Source organism: Simochromis diagramma, unplaced genomic scaffold (genome assembly GCF_900408965.1).
Source record: "Simochromis diagramma unplaced genomic scaffold, fSimDia1.1 OVJJ01000565.1, whole genome shotgun sequence".
Lineage (NCBI taxonomy): Eukaryota > Metazoa > Chordata > Actinopteri > Cichliformes > Cichlidae > Simochromis > Simochromis diagramma.
Window position 1 is genome coordinate 1,090,376 of NW_024387304.1, and position 17,244 is coordinate 1,107,619.

The 17,244-nt window shown below is 44.1% G+C and overlaps 1 protein-coding gene and 1 long non-coding RNA gene across 2 annotated transcripts in view; one reads left to right on the forward strand and one right to left on the reverse strand.

The window, feature by feature from the left end:
• The window catches only part of LOC120716630 (teneurin-3), an 840,982-nt gene that overhangs the window by 772,433 nt on the left and 51,305 nt on the right, over positions 1 to 17,244 (reverse strand). The window lies entirely within an intron of this gene.
• On the forward strand, positions 14,176 to 14,793 carry LOC120716634. Its single transcript, XR_005692011.1, has 2 exons — positions 14,176 to 14,205; positions 14,281 to 14,793. It is a non-coding gene; the product is annotated as an uncharacterized LOC120716634 (long non-coding RNA).

Here is a 17,244-nt window from a genome sequence, read left to right on the forward strand (position 1 = left end):
GTTGAGGTCTGGAGACTGGCTAGGCCACTCCAGGACTTTCAAATGCTTCTTACGGAGCCACTCCTTTGTTGCCCGGGCGGTGTGTTTTGGATCATTGTCATGTTGGAAGACCCAGCCTCGTTTCATCTTCACAGTTCTCACTGATTATTCACTGCAAACCGTTTTATTCTCCGCGGGAGTTTGCTTCATTCATCCTGGCCGCTGTTTACATCCCGCCAGATGTGGATGCGCAGGCAGCTCAGTGCGCACTCGCGGAGCAGATACTGCACATGGAGCGGACATTCCCGGACTCTCTCATCATTGCTCTTGGGGACTTTAACAAAGCCAATCTGAGCCATGAGCTTCCCAAATACAAGCAGTATATTAAATGCCCGACCAGAGAGGAGAGGACATTAGACCACTGTTACAGCACGATCAGCGGGGCCTATCGTGCGGTGCCCCGCGCTTCACTTGGACTTTCTGACCACGTCATGATCCACCTAATCCCCGCGTACAGACAGAGGCTGAAGCTCTCCAAACCTGTCGTGAGGACCAAAAAACTGTGGAGCAACGAGGCTGTGGAGGAGCTTCGCACGTGTTTGGAGTCTACAGACTGGGACACAATGAAGGCTGCTTCTAACAGCTTGGACGAGTTTACGGACACTGTCACCTCCTATATCCACTTCTGTGAGGACAGCATTGTGCCATCACGCACCAGGGTGAGTTATAACAATGACAAACCCTGGTTTACTCCTAAACTCAAAAAGCTGTGGCTGGAAAAGAGAAAGGCGTTCAGAAGCGGAGACAGGGACTGCTACAGAGAGGCCAAGTACAGGTTCACTAAAGAAGTGGACGTTGCTAAACATCAGCACTCTGAGAAGATGCAGCAGCAGATCTCAGAGAATGACTCGGCCTCTGTGTGGAAAGGTTTTAGGAATATCACCAACTACAAGCCTAAAACCCCCCACTCCACTGATGACTTGCTCTTAGCCAACACCCTCAACGACTTTTACTGCCGTTTTGACGAGCCATCAGGCAGCCTTCACACCTCCAACGGCCCCAACAATAGAGACACTTTGGACACTCATTCCCCCACCTCTCCCCCCTCCACAGAGCCATCACCACCTTCAAACACTTCACCTACAACACCCCCCTCCTCACCCCACACAAAAGAGGATTTCACACCACCTCCTCCCACCACAACTCTTCATATTCATGAAGAAGGTGTGAGGAAGCAGTTTAAGAGTCTGAATGCTCGAAAAGCTCCCGGCCCAGACGGTGTGTCTCCTGCCACCCTCAGACACTGTGCAAACGAGCTGGCCCCAGTGTTCTCTGGCATTTTCAACTCCTCACTGCAGGCATGTCATGTGCCTGCCTGCTTCAAGTCCTCTACCATAATCCCTGTCCCCAAGAAACCTAGGATCACTGGACTAAATGACTACAGACCCGTGGCTCTGACATCTGTGGTCATGAAGTCTTTTTAGCGCCTAGTTCTCTCCTATCTCAAGCCCCTCACGGCCCCCCTCCTGGACCCCCTGCAGTTTGCATACAGAGCCAACAGGTCTGTAGATGACGCCATCAACATGGCCCTACACTTCATCCTGCAGCATCTGGACTCCCCAGGAACCTACGCCAGGATGCTGTGGGCTCGCGCACACCGCGCACCCATGCCCAGTATCCTGCTAGCCAATGTTCAATCCATCGAGAACAAGCTTGATGACCTCAGAGCCAGAATCAAGTTCCAGAGAGACATTCGGGACTGCAACCTCCTCTGCTTCACCGAGACTTGGCTGAACCCAGCGATACCAGACCACGCCGTGCAGCCGACGGGGTTCTTTTCGGTTTACCGCATGGGCAGGACAATGGAGTTGGGGAAGAAAAGAGGTGGTGGAGTATGTTTGATGGTGAACAACAGATGGTGCGACAGCACAAACATCTCCCCACTCACACGCTCTTGCTCGCCCAATCTGGAGCTTTTGATCGTTAAGTGTCGCCCTTTCTATCTCCCTCGGGAATTCACTGCGGTCATTGCCTGCACTGTTTACATTCCGCCTCACGCGGACTCGGACACTGCCTTATGTGAGCTACATGAGGCTCTCACACATCAACAAACACTTCACCAAGATGCCGCATTCATTGTTATGGGAGATTTTAACAGAGTGAATCTCAAACGGACATTTCACAACCTTCACCAGCACATCAACTGCCCCACCCGGGGCACGAGGACATTAGACCACTGCTACACCCCGTTCAAGAACTGTTACAAGGCTCAGCCCCTGCCGGCATTTGGAAAATCGGACCATCTTCCTCATACCTGCTTACAAACAAAGGCTAAAGCAGCAACCACCAATCAGGAGGGAGGTCGCTCGCTGGACGGACCAATCGGTGGCCGCGCTGCAGGACGCACTGGATGACGCAGACTGGGACATGTTTCGGCGCAGCTCTGATGACATCAACATGTTTACGGAAGCGGTTGTGGGATTTATCGGGAAACTAGCGGACGACACAGCAGAAAGAACTATCATCCGAACGTTTCCCAACCAGAAGCCGTGGGTGGATAAAAACATCCGCGACGCTCTGAGATCACGCACTGCTGCCTACAATGAAGGGCTTGTCTCCGGTAATATGGACCTATACAAGGCTGCGTCCTACAACGTGCGCAGCGCGGTCCGAAAGGCAAAGCGGAGCTACGGGGAAAAACTAGAGTCACAGCTACGACAGTGCGACTCTAGGAGCCTGTGGAAAGGACTGCGGACTATAACAGACTATAAACGACCAGCTTCTTCAATGATGAATGCAGATGCTTCACTGGCTGATGAGCTGAACACGTTTTATGCTCGCTTCGACGCCGCAGCAATTAAAACAACAAACGGCTGCGCGCGCTCGGAGTGCACCAGTGAAGAAAATGCATTCGTCATCACAGAGCATGCCGTGAGGAACACCTTCAGGAGGGTGAACACCAGGAAGGCAGCAGGACCAGATGCAATCCCTGGCCGGGTCCTTAGAGCCTGCGCTGATCAACTAGCACCGGTGTTCACGGAGATCTTCAACCTCTCCCTGGCCCAAGCTGTGGTTCCCATCCCACGTGCTTCAAACGGTCCATTATTGTCCCTGTTCCAAAGAAACAACAGCCCGCTTGCCACAATGACTACCGTCCAGTAGCGCTGACTTCAATTGTGATGAAGTGTTTTGAAAGACTGATGAGAGATCACATCACTTCTTCACTTCCTCCCACCATCGACTCACTTCAGTTTGCTTACCGGACTAATCGTTCCACAGACGATGCCATATCTCACCTGCTCCACACATCCCTGAGTCACCTGGACACTGGCAGAGGGAATTATGTTAGGATGCTGTTCGTGGACTACAGTTCAGCATTCAACACAATAATTCCCTCTAAGCTTTTCACCAAGTTGACGGATCTAGGACTGAGCTCATCACTGTGTCAGTGGATCCTCAACTTCCTCACAGACAGACCCCGATCAGTGAGGGTAGGAAAACAAGTCTCCCCCTCCATCTCACTCAGCACTGGAGTGCCTCAGGGCTGTGTTTTAAGCCCCCTGCTGCACTCACTGTACACTTATGACTGTGTAGCCACATCCGACACCACCTCCATTGTCAAGTTTGCTGACGACACTGCTGTTGTGGGCCTGATCTCCGACAACATCGAGACGGCCTACCTGGAGGAGATTAGGAACCTGGAGACCTGGTGCCAGGAGAATAACCTCCTCCTAAACACCAGCAAGACTAAGGAGCTGATCGTGGACTTCACTACAAAGCAGGCGAGGAATTACAAACCCCTCATCATCAGTGGCACGCCAGTGGAGAGAGTGGACAGTTTCCGATACCTGGGTGTCCACATCACTCAGGACCTGTCATGGTCCTGTCACATCAACACCCTGGTTAAGAAAGCCCGTCAGCGTCTCTTCTTCCTCAGAAGACTTAGAGACTTCCATCTGCCACTGAAGGTGCTCAAGAACTTCTACTCCTGCACCATCGAGAGCGTCCTGACGGCAAACATCTGCACCTGGTTTGGGAACAGCACCAAGCAGGACAGACGAGATCTGCAAAGGGTGGTGCGCTCGGCAGAACGCATCATTCAATCAGAGCTCCCTGACCTGCTGTCCATCTACACCAAGCGGTGCAAGTCCAAAGCTAGGAAGATTATGATGGACCTCTCCCATCCCAACAATGGACTCTTCTCACTGTTGAGGTCTGGGAAGCGCTTCCGCTCCCTTAAGGCCAAAACAGAGAGAATGAAGAGGAGCTTCTTCCCCCAGGCTATTCGGGCCCTGAACCAGGTGTAGGACTGGACTCTCCCAAACACGTCACTATAAGACTGGACTCTCACACACGTCACCACACGCACCACCACACATTTCCTATAATCCTATAATTCCTATAATTTATAATCCTTATCTTTATAATCTCTTCTGCTATTTGCACATTCTTTACTGTAAATTCCTAAGTTAATTTGTAAATTTTTGTAGTAAATTGTAAATATTGTAAAACTTTTCTTCTGTCATTTAATGGTCGGGCATTGTACAGCTACAAGCATTTCACCCCCATGTCATACTGTGTATGGTTGTGTGTGTGTGTGACAAATAAAATTTGAATTTGAATTTGAATTTGAATTTGTTTGTGGACTTCAGCTCTGCCTTCAATACCATCCTTCCAGACCATCTCCGAGGCAAGCTTTCCCAGATGAATGTGCCTGATCCCATCTGCCGGTGGATCACTGACTTCCTGACAGACAGGAAACAGCATGTGAGGCTGGGAAAGAATGTCTCAGACTCCCGGACCATCAGCACCGGCTCCCCTCAGGGCTGTGTTCTTTCTCCCCTGCTCTTCTCCCTGTATACTAACTGCTGCACCTCCACCCACCAGTCTGTCAAGCTAATCAAGTTTGCAGATGACACCACCGTTATTGGACTCATCTCGGACGGGGATGAGTCTGCCTACAGGAGGGAGGTTGAACGTTTGGTGTCCTGGTGCAGCCACAACAACCTGGTGCTGAATTCCCAGAAGACAGTGGAGATTATTGTGGACTTCAGGAAGCACACAGCTCCACTCCCCCCCATCATCCTGACTGACACCCCCATCACCTCTGTGGACTCATTCCGCTTCCTGGGTACCACCATCACCCAGGACCTGAAGTGGGAGCCCACCATCACCTCCGTCATTAAGAAAGCCCAGCAGAGGATGTACTTCCTGAGGCAGCTGAAGAAATTCAACCTGCCAACACGAACGATGATGCAATTCTACACTGCAATCATCGAGTCCATCCTCACCTCCTCCATCACCGTGTGGTACGCTGGAGCCACTATCAGGGACAAACAGAGACTGCAGCGTGTTGTGCGCTCTGCTGAGAAGGTGACTGGCTGCAGACTCCCATCTCTGCAGGACCTGTACACCTCCAGGACATTGCAGCGTGCAGCTCGGATCTCAGCTGACCCTTCTCACCCTGGACACAGTCTGTTTGACCTGCTCCCCTCAGGCAGGAGGCTCCGGTCCATTCGCACCAGAACCTCTCGCCATAAGAACAGTTTCTTCCCCTCTGCTGTTGAACACATGAACAATAACCGTATGACTGTTCCCACCACTAACACATGACCCTACGCTGTGTTCACTGCATCATTCCATGTTTGGCACTGATCACCACCTGCACTCATGTATATATCATGTATATATCTATCTATCTACTTAGCACTTTTAATTCTTATTCTCATTTTTATTTTCATGTCTATTTAAGCTTAATTTATAACAGTACTTATAACAGTATGTTTGCACTGAAGCACCGCAGCAATTTCCTAATGTTGTAAACCCGCTCAACATTTGGCAATAAAACCCTTTCTGATTCTGATTCTGATTCTGATGGAAGGAGGTTTTGGCTCAAAATCTCACGATACATGGCCCCATTCATTCTGTCCTTAACACGGATCAGTCGTCCTGTCCCCTTGGCAGAAAAACAGCCCCATAGCATGATGTTTCCACCCCCATGCTTCACAGTAGGTATGGTGTTCTTGGGATGCAACTCAGTATTCTTCTTCCTCCAAACACGACGAGTTGAGTTTATACCAAAAAGTTCTACTTTGGTTTCATCTGACCACATGACATTCTCCCAATCCTCTGCTGTATCATCCACGTGCTCTCTGGCAAACTTCAGACGGGCCTGGACATGCACTGGCTTCAGCAGCGGAACACGTCTGGCACTGCGGGATTTGATTCCCTGCCGTTGTAGTGTGTTACTGATGGTGACCTTTGTTACTTTGGTCCCAGCTCTCTGCAGGTCATTCACCAGGTCCCCCCGTGTGGTTCTGGGATCTTTGCTCACCGTTCTCATGATCATTTTGACCCCACGGGATGAGATCTTGCGTGGAGCCCCAGATCGAGGGAGATTATCAGTCGTCTTGTATGTCTTCCATTTTCTGATGATTGCTCCCACAGTTGATTTTTTCACACCAAGCTGCTTGCCTATTGTAGATTCACTCTTCCCAGTCTGGTGCAGGTCTACAATACTTTTCCTGGTGTCCTTCGAAAGCTCTTTGGTCTTGGCCATGGCGGAGTTTGGAGTCTGACTGTTTGAGGCTGTGGACAGGTGTCTTTTATACAGATGATGAGTTCAAACAGGTGCCATTCATACAGGTAACGAGTGGGGGACAGAAAAGCTTCTTACAGAAGACGTTACAGGTCTGTGAGAGCCAGAGATTTTCCATGTTTGAGGTGACCAAATACTTATTTTCCACCCTGATTTACGAATAAATTCTTTACAAATCCTACCATGTGGATTCATGGATTTTTTTTTTCACATTCTGTCTCTCACAGTTGAAGTGTACCTCTGGTGCAAATTACTGACCTCTGTCATCATTTTAATTGGGGGAACTTGCACAATCGGTGGCTGACTAAATACTTTTTTGCCCCACTGTAAGTATCTCTGATCAACACAATGCAGCAGTCATTGCCGTTGGCTCCAGTCCACTTTTGCCTCCTTTGTTTATACTTCCTCTTCTTACGCTCACTTTTGGGCTTGCCCCTGGGGAGACTCATCCACGGAGACCTTGGGGGTTCTCAACTATGTCCTCTGAAATGATGTGGAAGCAGATATAGCTGCCCATAACAGTCATTTCACACCGTAATCTTAAAATAATAGTCCAGTGTATTCCAGAAGATCCTGGTGACTGAACACAGACTCTTCCCAATATGGAGTATGTACACGTACGCACAGTAAGCAAAGCACTGAAAATGAAGTGCAGAGAACTGCAGCAGCTAAGCACCATCTTGCCATTGCACACAAATTTGCACATTTGAAAAAACAGAAATGTCTTTTCTTTCATTTAGGTGCATTACTTTCATTCAGGCAGTTACAGCTGTTGAAATAAACTGTTGCTGTTGTGAATTAACACTATTTAAATAAATGTAAATTGAACTGAATTAAATTGATAGCTTAAATGCAAGCTTGACTATGATTTTGACCTATTGATTTCAAAAATATGGCTAGTATGGACAATATAGCTAGTATCTAGGCTCTTTCATTACGTATTAAATTTGTGAAATGCCACTTAAATCTGCAATTTACTGAACAATACTGCCACTGTCTGTCATAAAATGTTTCTGCAGCTGATGAAGTAGAAAATGCATTCTCACACCTGCACTAAATTTTTTCAAGGTTTACTGTGCTTGAAATCTAACACTAAAATTTTAAAAGAACAAACTGTTTTTAGTGTCCAGACATGGACCTGTCGCACAGGAAAAACACAGAAAGCAAGCAACATATTGGAGAGAACAGGCAAAATATTTGTCATAAAATAACAAAGACTGCCTTTTCTTAAAATTCACACATGCACACACAGACACACACGCACAGTCAACTAATGTGTGTGACCTATGGTGCTAGCTTACGGCAGTGGGAACATTAGTGGCTCAGATTGAAACAAATGAAGACAGGTCCTCACTTAGTCACAGTCAGATGGAGCCAGGCAATAATGATAGAAAGAGAGAGAAAAAGAGAGAAAGGGGGGGGGGTAACCCTGTCTGGATGTTTGTATATGCAGGTATAGGCATTTAGACCCACACAAAAAACTTGTTTAACGTGTGCGTGTTTTATATGTGCATTATTACTTAGTGTAACAGTTAATGTCCCTCTCTCGGTATGTGGTGCATGACTATTTAAAGTATGAGTACTGTGTGCATCAGTACAAAACTGTTTATTCATGTGTGGCGTGCCTGTATGTGTTTTGTGATTGGAGCCAGTGAATAATATATTCTTGTGAAGATGATGATGAGAAGCTTCAGGGCTTTTCTGATGAGAGCTATGTGAATTAAAAACTGACAATACAAGTCTTACCTAAGACAAATGCCTTCTCTGTGACACTCATTATCGTGTGGCTTGGTGACTCTGTGCGTGTGTGTGTGTGTGTGTGTGTGTGTGTGTGTGTGTGTGCGGCTGTGTATACTGCTAAAAGCTTTGCTGTTATTAAAATAACACAATTAGTTGTGATATATGATGTATCGGTGATTAAGTTTTACAGTGTTTCTCTAAACCATATTTCTGGCCATAAAGTAGATCCATTCAGAGCCTGATATGCTTCTGTAGGACTATGCAGAAGGAGTCCTGTTGATGTCTTTATCCCTCCAGATTGTTCCAGCATCAGTGAGACAGGTTTGCTACTCTGAGCTTGTCATTTATGATTGAGCATGGTTACTGCTGAGAAGGGACGTATTCTATGGCAGACACCAATGTCTTCTTAAACTTAAGTATATACACACAGACACACACACACACATATATATATATATATTAGTATCGATACTCGTATCGATATTGAACCGTTCGATACAGTGCTTTCGGTTCGGTACGCATATGTATCGAACAATACAACATTTGTAATTTATTTTATCAACTATCCTTCTGACGATGCTGTCTGTGTTGAGCGCTCAGTGAATCTGCGTTCGACTACTCCGCCTAGGCTGCACTGTCGAGCGCAGATCCACTGAGCGCTCAACACAGACAGCATCGTCAGAAGGAAGAGCGCAGGGCAAGCTAGCGAGACAGAAGTTAAGCTCTCCTTGCAACATGGCAAACTGAACCTCCCCCACCCTCATTCAGATCTGGCGTTTGGAACTATTTTGGTTTTCATGTGACGTATGACCCTGAAGGTAAGCGCGTCATGGACTAAAGTAAAACAGTATGTTGGATGTGCCACGCAATGCTCAATTACATGGGTGGGAACTAGTGTGTTAGCGCAGTTAGCTCGTCAACGTGTTTGCCGTCTAGCCCCATGCACGGAGCGATCGGCGGTAGCTCGTTAACGGAGATTTGCCGTGTTGTGTTGTTAAGGTCATTTCAACGAGATTAACCTGAAAGCACTAGTGGGAACACAACGAATATGACTGCACATTTACACCGACATCATCCTAGTGCAAAGACAAGTGGAAGCAGACAAAAACAACAAGCACGCATGCTACAAACTTTACCCGAGTCATTTAGACAGCCGTTAGCACATGATTCTCCTTATGGGGACCTGATATGTTTAATATGCTGCTGAGAATATAGCCCAGAAGAAGCTTATAGTATAGCTTTTATTTTAGAAAGAGACATTTCTCTGTAATAAACTCTCTTTTCCAAAGATGAGTGATTGCTCAATCAGATACAGGGCTTGCAATATCGCTACCAAAATCTATCTCTTCCCTGCCCGTATTGTAGGAAAAATATATGTCAATGCTTTTGCATTCTTTCAGAAATGTAGCTGGGTAATTATGTCATTGGCATCGGTGAGCCACTGTCAACATGTGACATATTGAAATCGCGCTTGAACTTGCGCTTGTTTTTTTGCTTTCACTTTGCAATCGTGCGAACTGTGTATAGAGAGCGACAGCACTGATTGGTGAGTGACGATAATTTGCGCACCAATTCCTCTGACATCGTCTTATCAATCGTTAGCTTACTATGCAAACATGACAAGTGAAATCTCCCGCAGCAAACTTAAACATGTGAGAGGTTGATCACGCAGAGAATCGCTGAGCGTTATGTGAGTGCGTGTGTAAAAGCAGCAGGATATATATTTCAGTTCTGCTGAGCCAAATAAGACAGGTCAGGGTGAAGAAGTGACAGCCAACGAAAGGCTTACCACAAAACGGAAAAGTTATGACAAATCAGACTATAAGGCAAAAAGAAAGTGCAGCTTTATGGTTTCATGGACAAAAGAATTTCTGTGGCTGTGATATGACGAGCTAAATAACCAGGGCTGCACATAAGTGGTCCGCAGGTGCGCATTCGCTGTCAAAATAAAAAACACGCACAAGGGTTAGGGTTAAATTTAAAAACTGTACTTTTAAGTTAAAATATATATTTATAATTTTAATAAATGACAAATTAAAAAGGCATGAACATTTTTTTTGTATCGAAAAAATATCGAACCGTGACACCAAAGTATCGAACCGAACCGAACTGTGAATTTTGTGTATCGTTGCACCCCTAATATATACATATATATATATGTTTAAACCTAACCGGCAAGAGATAATGAAAGATAAAAAGCAATGGAAAATTGATTAAATCAGACAAGAAGTGACAAGAAGAAAACACTGGAAACAGCACCAAGAAAAGCACAGTGGGGGGGACTGTGGAGAAGGCAAACGAACTCAACAACTTGTTTTACCAGTCAGTGGTTGCTGGAGTACTTTTCTATGCTGTGGTGTGCTGGGGGAGCAGCACAGCAAAGAAGGACTCATCCAGGCTGGAGAAACTGATCAGGAAGGCTAGCTCTTTGGTCGGCATGAAGCTGGACACTCTGGTGACAGTGGCAGAGAAAAGGACATTAAAGAAACTGCTGGACATTATGAACAATGCTGGGCATCCTCTGCACACAGCCATAAACAACCAGAGGAGCCTGTTCAGTGACAGGTTGCTTCTCCCCAAGACAAGAACTAACAGACTTAAAAACTCCTTTGTCCCACACGCCATCAGACTGTTTAACTCCTCTCTGGAGGGGAGAGGGAGGGGAAACAGGAGGACAAAGGAGGGGGGAACAACTAAGCTGTAGTGCCTCTTCACTTCACTGTGCAATACCTTTTGTGCAATACTTTTGTTAATAGTCAACGGTGCAATAGACTCCATACTTGAAATGTGCAATTCACTTGTATTTTTATTTTTATTCCTATTTATTCTATTTATCCCCTTCGTATGTTTTATTTATATATGTCTCTGTATTTATATATATATGTGTGTGTGTGTGTGTGTGTTTGTGTGTGTGTGTATATATATAATATTCTGTAACTGTAACTTCTGTTGGTGCTGTGCTTTTGGAAACCGAATTTCCCAGAGGAACCCACCCGAGGGATTAATAAAGTTTTATCTTATCTTATCTCTCTCTCATCATAGATTCAAGGACTACGGTGTAAACACAGTATAATAGCAATGGCACTACTTAATTAATGACTGCATCCAACTGCAGAGAAAAATCAAGTACAAAATATTAATTGACAAAGTACAAGTCATGATGACAGAACAAGATACAAACAATGCAGTAAACTTAAGAAAAAAATTCTGATTGAGGTTGTCATAATTCATGCATGAAAGGGTTAAATGATCTTAATTGAATTATTGTTTTTTTTTTTTAAGTATTTTTATTCATCTTAAAGCATGAAAAAAGATTTTTGAACTTTATTTTTTAAACATGTACTTTTGAAAGAGTTTTTTGCATGTCCGCTTAGGTGGACAACATCACCTTTGGAGTGGGTGGCAGGGTGTGGAGTCACACATAAGTGTCCAATGTAGTGGTTTATGTGCAAGTATATCATCAAAATTCATGATGAAGTTAATTTAATCAATCAACTTTTCAAAATTCGGTAGGTGGCAACGGGGCTTGGCCGGGCACAACTTGAAGAGGAAATGTGGCCACACTCCTGTCGCTCACCACCCACAGGAAGCACCATATAGAATGTCACCTTTCTAGTAGGGAAGGACCCTGAGCTAGCGCGTGAGGATGAGACTTACCGGCTACATATAGTCAGGTTCACCTCAACAAACCTGGAGTCACCTGGGGCTGTACTCTGTTCCAGTCTGGAGTTGCCCTCTGTGAGAGGAAGCATGTACTTTGGCTTTTTCCCAGTGGACGAGAGCATTTGATCCTTGCACCTTCTGGTTGGGAAACAGGTCTGACAATTATATGATTGCCAAGTTTACATTATCCAGCCTCTTGGAGTTTTGGGGTCTAGTGCTGGAAACTTCCCCATGTGGCAACTGACAACAAGAGTCTGAGGTCTCACTGTGGACAAAGTCACTGAGGGCCAGTTAAACAACTCCACAGTGAATGAGATTTGCTCAAAATTCCTCAAGGCTCCAAATTCTGTAGGGCTTTTTTGGCATGCCTGTGCATGTGGAGATCTGGGGCAGTGCCTCTGTACTGGCAGACTGGCGTGGTTGCTCCCATCAGTAAGATGGGGAATCAGAGGGGTCTTTTATATTCTCTAGGATATTTACATGAATATTTGCCCAACCAATCTATACAGTATATCTTTTGTGTTTTGGAGAAGCCATTTCCAGGTATGTCCTATTGGGACAAACTGGAGAGATGAGCTGAAGGAGGGTTAGCCCTCGTGAGCAACTTGAATGTTTTCCATCATAAAATAGTGCGACCAATGGCAGCAAACCCCCTGCCGCTTTAAAAAAAAATAAAAAAATTCAAATCATATTTAGCCAATAGAATATGTGGTTTAGTTTCTGTGTGAGCGGGGTGGTGGAGTCCTCACGGCCAGCGAGCTCCACCAAACACACAAACACGAGGGAGAGGAAGATCAGAGAAGCAGCTACAGAGCACAAGCAGCAGAGCAGTAAATATGGGGGTATTTTAAATACGAAGGCAGACTGCAAGAGTCATATCAAACAGACTTTAACCCTCTGGGGTTGACGGACGCGCCGGCACGTCAAAATCATATGACCAATTTAAAACGACACAGCTACAAGATGCAGCGACTCAGTCTCTATTTCAACTTGGGTCGAAAGTGCGGACTTCAAACTATACACCAGTTTTTGAATTGTGTCGATAGGCCACGTAAAACCAGAGTTATGATAAAAAAAATACACGCGATGTTGTTGTTTTTTTTTTGTTGAACAAAACAGTGGTGTTTACAGCGGGAAGAACGAGAAAGACGACGTTTTCTACGGACCGCGCTAGCAAACACTCTCCACTTGCGAGTAAAACAAACAATTGGTGTTAGACTGTACCATGTCAACCAATCAAAAAAATGATATGGCAACATGTGGCACTTAGTTGTTTAGGGAGAGGGGGAAGTTTTAAGAGTGACACCTGCGACGGAAAGCGGGCGAGCAAAAGAAAGAGAGCGCGAGTTTTCATATGTGAGACATTAGTGACGTTTAGCGTGTTTGGAGGCTAGAGTTAGTATGTTGTGTAGTTATTGTTTTGTATTGTGTGTCAGTTATACTGCTGAATGTCACATTTGCTCCAAAGAAGCCATCAAAAGCAGATTCCAGTGTAAACGCTGTTCCCACATGGAAAACAGGACTGATACACCTGTTGTCAGACCTGCAGGTTTTAGGCCTGTGCTGTTCTCCTCTGTCTTATACTGAACACAAACTATTTTTTTGGACTGGCACAAATAATTTGTGTGCCTTCTTATTTGATGCAGAACAACTGATTGTTCTGTAAATAGATTTAAATGGTTATATAAAAAACGCCTGAGGCCTTGGCTGCATGTTTAGGTAAATAGTACCATATAACTTTGTTTGCAAAACTTGTGCATGAACCTGAAGTTCCCAAATTGATATAAAAATTGTTAGTTTTCAAAAAAAAGTGTCCTCCTGAATGGGATCATAAGCTAACAAGCAGCGCTGTGTGTTTGGCAGATGGCAGGTCATGACGGACAGTTCAACTCTCATCCCACTCATGCCACTTTTTGTTATAAATGTTGTCATAAGTGTGCTACATTGGTTTTGCATCAAAATTACTTTAAAAAAACTGACAAAACCATGAGCAATTATCTGGAATAACTAATTTTAACATCTTATTTCTTAAGGCTGGATTTTTTAGCAACAACACTTAATGCGTTTTTTAAAACAAAATGGTAGGTTTATAAATGAGACTGAGTCTTATTTGATTTCCTTGTTTTAGGTCTCAAACATAGTCCAGCACTGACGAACCATCAGTTTGGAAGGGTTTACTGATATTTGTTCGCGACGACGAGACCAAACTCTTCTTAACATGTTTGGTGAGTATGCAAATCTACTCAATCTTCAGTTTTGGTTTACAGAGACTTATATGTACTGTTGTCAATTTTGCATAGGATACAGATCCAGTTGAGAGGGCAACCGGAGGTGTTACGGTGGGCATCCTCACTGTTCTGGAGGACTGCGTGGGACCCAACTCAACACAGGGGTCAACACTGCCATTGTTTTGGAAGAGGACATTATTCTTGATGATCTGCCAGACCTTCCCACTGCCTTTGCCTACCTGTTTGGCCTACTTTATGGGCTCAACATGAAGTTTCCCAAAGAACTCAAGTACACATTTGTTTGCTGTATGGAAACCAGATAGAAGAGTTCACATCCTGCCATCTGATGTTTTGATCTGTTTGTTAGTGACAATCAATCAAGATAGGTTTGATATTCTGACTGACAATACCGGACCTTTAAAATTAGATGAGTAACATTTGTTACAAAAATTTGACTTTTTTTTTGTTTTTGGAAAAGGACTTTATTTGTGGCTGAATGTTGTCAGTATGTTAAAAATGGCTGATCTCAAAACATTGTCAGTGGTGCAGTTGTGTTTGAACACAATAAAGTTATTTGAAAATCAACACTGTGTAAACATTCATTAATACAACAGGGAGCACCTCATGAAAACTATAAAGGATACTTTTTCTAAACTTTAGGAAATTGATTGGCAAAACAAAAAAAATATGTTGTGTAAACTTTAGGAAATATGTTGCCAAAATTAAAACTAATACCTTGTGTAAACTTTAGGAAATACATTAAGAAAAAGCACAGTTATTAATCTTGTAAACACAAAAACATTAGTTGAAGCAACTTTTCTCCTAAACTTGAAATTATAAGTTATCCATCAGAACCTAAAAACGTAAATGCAGTGGGTTGCCTTGAGTTTTTAAGTTTTCGCAACTATTTTTTTTACAGTGTAGAAATGTAGCATATTTCTATATATATCTCTATATATATATATATACATATATATATATATAGATAGATAGATATAGATATTAGGGGTGCAACGATACACAAAATTCACGGTTCGGTTCGGTTCGATACTTTGGTGTCACGGTTCGATATTTTTTCGATACAAAAAAATGTTCATGCATTTTTAATTTGTCATTTATTAAAATTATAAATATATATTTTAACTCAAAAGTACAGTTTTTAAATTTAACCCTAACCCTAACCCTTGTGCGTGTTTTTTATTTTGACAGCGAATGCGCACCTGCGGACCACTTATGTGCAGCCCTGGTTATATAGCTCGTCATATTGCAGCCACAGAAATTCTTTTGTCCATGAAACCATAAAGCTGCACTTTCTTTTTGCCTTATAGTCTGATTTGTCATAACTTCTCCGTTTTGTGGTAAGCTTTTCTTTGGCTGTCACTTCTTCACCCTGACCTGTCTTATTTGGCTCAGCAGAACTGAAATGCTTTTACACGCTCACTCACATAAGCTCAGCGATTCTCTGTGCGATCAACCTCTCACATGTTGAAGCTTGCTGCGGGAGATTTCACTTGTCATGTTTGCATAGTAAGCTAACGATTAATAAGACGATGTCAGAGGAATTGGTGCACAAATTATCATCACTCACAGATCAGTGCTGTCGCTCTCTATACACAGTTCGCACGATTGCAAAGTGAAAGCAAAAAAACAAGCGCAAATTCAAACGCGACTTCAATATGTCACATATTGACAGTGGCTCACCGATGCCAATGACATAATTACCCAGCTACATTTCTGAAAGAATGCAAAAGCATTGACATATATTTTTCCTACAATAGCCCGACGGGCAGGGAAGAGATCGATTTTGGTAGCCCGACTGAAAAAATCGCTAGCTCCGGGACGTCGGGCTAGCGATATTGCAAGCCCTGTATCTGATTGAGGAATCACTCATCTTTGGAAAAGAGAGTTTATTACAGAGAAATGTCTCTTTCCAAAATAAAAGCTATACTATCCGCTTCTTCTGGGCTATATTCTCAGCAGCATAAGGAGAATCATGTGCTAACAGCTGTCTAAATGACTCGGGCTAAAGTTAGTAGCATGCTTGCTTTTTTTTGTCTGCTTCCACTTGTCTTTGCACTAGGATGATGTCGGCGTAAATGTGCAGTCATATTCGTTGTGTTCCCACTAGTGCTTTCAGGTTAATCTCGTTGAAATGACCTTAATGCCACAACACGGCAAATCTCCGTTAACGAGCTACCACCGATCGCTCCGTGCATGGGGCTAGACGGCAAACACGTTAACGAGCTAACTGCGCTAACACACTAGTTCACACCAATGTAATTGAGCATTGCGTGGCACATCCAACATACTGTTTTACTTTAGTCCATGACTCGCTTACCTTCAGGGTCATACGTCACATGAAAACCAAAATAATTCCAAACGCCAGATCTGAATGAGGTTCAATTTGCCTGTTGCAAGTAGAGCTTAACTTCTGTCTCGCTAGCTTGCCCTGCGCTCTTCCTTCTGACTATGCTGTCTGTGTTGAGCGCTCAGTGGATCTGCGCTCGACAGTGCAGCCTAGGCGAAGTAGTCGAACACAGATTCACTGAGCGCTCAACACAGACAGCATCGTCAGAAGGAAAATTGATAAAATAAATTACAAATGTTGTATTGTTCGATACATATGCGTACCGAACCGAAAGCACTGTATCGAACGGTTCAATATCGATACGAATATCGTTGCACCCCTAATAGATATATATATATATATATATATATAAATAGAAAGATATAGATATAGATATATATTACAATTTTTGCGTCATTCGTTCAGCTAGGTAATATATTGATTGCCTGATCTCTGCTTGATCCCTGCCTTTATGGGATGTAAATAAACCGAGTTAACATTTTTGTCATGGTCCTGGGTATTACTGAGCCATTAGCTCAGTGTGTGGTTCAGTTACCTCCTTCACCCACTCTGTCTGTGCAAGGAGCTATACCTATACAAACCATGAACCCCTACTCTGTTGTCACTGCCTGGGCAGAGCCAATGCCCTACGCTGGGGTTACTGTCAATATACTGTGTTTATTACTATG